Source organism: Leptidea sinapis, chromosome 29 (assembly GCF_905404315.1).
Source record: "Leptidea sinapis chromosome 29, ilLepSina1.1, whole genome shotgun sequence".
Taxonomy (NCBI): domain Eukaryota; kingdom Metazoa; phylum Arthropoda; class Insecta; order Lepidoptera; family Pieridae; genus Leptidea; species Leptidea sinapis.
In genome coordinates this window covers 858,915-861,103 of record NC_066293.1, presented here as the reverse complement: position 1 = coordinate 861,103, position 2,189 = coordinate 858,915, and the positions used below count along the sequence as shown (strand labels likewise).

General features: G+C 36.4%; 1 non-coding gene across 1 annotated transcript; it reads left to right on the top strand.

The window, feature by feature from the left end:
* The first annotated feature begins 851 nt into the window (after nucleotides 1–851).
* Nucleotides 852–933, top strand: Trnal-aag (transfer RNA leucine (anticodon AAG)). Its single transcript has one exon. It is a non-coding gene; the product is annotated as a tRNA-Leu (tRNA).
* Nucleotides 934–2,189: the final 1,256 nt, after the last annotated feature.

Here is a 2,189-nt window from a genome sequence, read left to right as displayed (position 1 = left end):
TTATCTAATAAGAACATTTTAGTAATAGGTTTTTACCTTTTTAGTTTTAACGGAAAAATGATTAGAAGAGAATGTTTAAACCATCCTCAACGAATTAAATTTTTATTAGATACCAATTATTTACCAAACAAATATTTTCATACCAAATCTAGAGCTGGCTAGGTTATTTTGATATCCATTAAAACCTATAGTAACTTCCAAAAGTACTAATTATGAGTGCTGCTGTCAGATGACTGCCTGTACTAGAAGGACTTTGCTTAGATTCCTATGGGTGAGTCATCTGCCTTCTTGAACACAGCAGACAGAAGTCGTGTCCCGCTGACGGCTGGGTGCGTGTTATCAGCGACGCGTCACGCGGCTGGTCACGCGGCGTGTCCGTGTGTGATAGCCCGCTCGGGTCGCCGCCGGGCACCGAACACGCGACCTCGTTCCCGTTCACAGCGAGCTGGCGACCGCGACCATTGAATTAGATGTCGTATACAGTGTCATGACTTCATTATGTGACTTGAATTGTGCTGTGTCACTCTGTCAGGTGTCGTGTGTATCTGAAGCGGTGGAAGAGATTTAATGCCTCAGACTTAGAAGAATGGGCGCGATAAAATTAGCGGGTTTTTTTTTCATCAAAAAATATGTTTACAAAGTAATATTGTACAATTTAACTTATTATTTAATAGCCTGGGCGGTCGCTCCATTCCCAATGTGTAGAATCATTAAGAAAGTCATTTATGTTATAGTGACCTTTACCACACAATCATCATCAGTCAATATTGCACTACAGCGTGACGCCTCCTCCTTGGCTCGTGTTCAACTTGTCGCAGCACCCAAACGACATATTGGTCACCTCCCGCAGCGGTAGCGTGGCCGAGCGGTCTAAGGCGCTGGTTTAAGGCACCAGTCTCTTCGGAGGCGTGGGTTCGAATCCCACCGCTGCCAGATTTTTATTTTTACATTTTATTTTGTACAACCCCATTGTTATTTTATTATCACAGCTGCGAGCAAGACTAGGAGCCTATATTTAATTATTAACAAGTGTTTTTATTTCATATTTCGTTCGTAGTATAAATAATTTTTACGAGGGACCAACGCTGGTATCGTGCATGAAATTAAATTAAATTTATTGCTAAGAATACAGTATACATTCTAGATCTTAATTTTAACTTAACATTGCAGTCCAAGAGATTGTTTCCGTGGCAAGTATTTAATTCTAGCGGTAGATGATGATATTATTTAAAATTTAAGTATAATGTTGTTCTGGTCTCCGTGGCCATAAACTAGTCTATCCGGTAATCTGGTGGAGTGAGGATTTAATTCAATGGCCTTTTTAAATTAATGATTATTTTGTAATACAAATTGTGTAAATTTCTTAAGTTTCAAATATATGTACTTACCTATGTCAATATAAATATAACTTTTTAAATAAGTATTTACATGTAAATGTCGGACCTCCACTTATAGAACGTAGACATATTTTTGAACAACAAATGCAGATGAGAAGACCTATCTGAAGACTGACATATCTTTTTAACCGACTTCAAAAAAGGAGGAGGTTCTCGGTCGGTGTCATCCAAGATAGGTTAGATGTGCTTGAGTCGTGATGAGGCGAGAGGCGAGAGCGGGTCGCGGCGGAAGGACACCGATTACAAAAATAACAATAATCGTAACAAGAATAAGATTAATTAATTAGATATATATATAAAAATACGCAATTATTGTTTTTTAGTGTTTATTATATCAATTGTTTTGGAATAGTGTTTTTGAAGGCGGTTGTTTTTTTGTTAAATTTTTTTTTTATCTTATGAGAAGCAATTCGCCTCGATTTTCTAAGGACACACACAAATCTACCAATTAAACAGTATACCTTATCAATGTGACCAGAAAAATAAAGGTAACCCACCCTGTCTAATATAACACAACACAATATTGCACTGTTAACTTTTTCGAGATTAATTCAATTATAATTAATATTAAGATCAGTTTGTCAACGCGTTTTACATTAAATTGCATTAACTTCGTTAGCAATAAATCCACAACTATAGTCTATGCGAAAAAAGGACCGAAATAAGATTTGAGGGCGCAGCTTCATATAATTACCACATTTGTAATGATGACAACACAATGTTATGACTATGACATCTTGTATATTATTTTAGAATATAATGTTTCCATATTCCGTCTTAATAAATATTTTA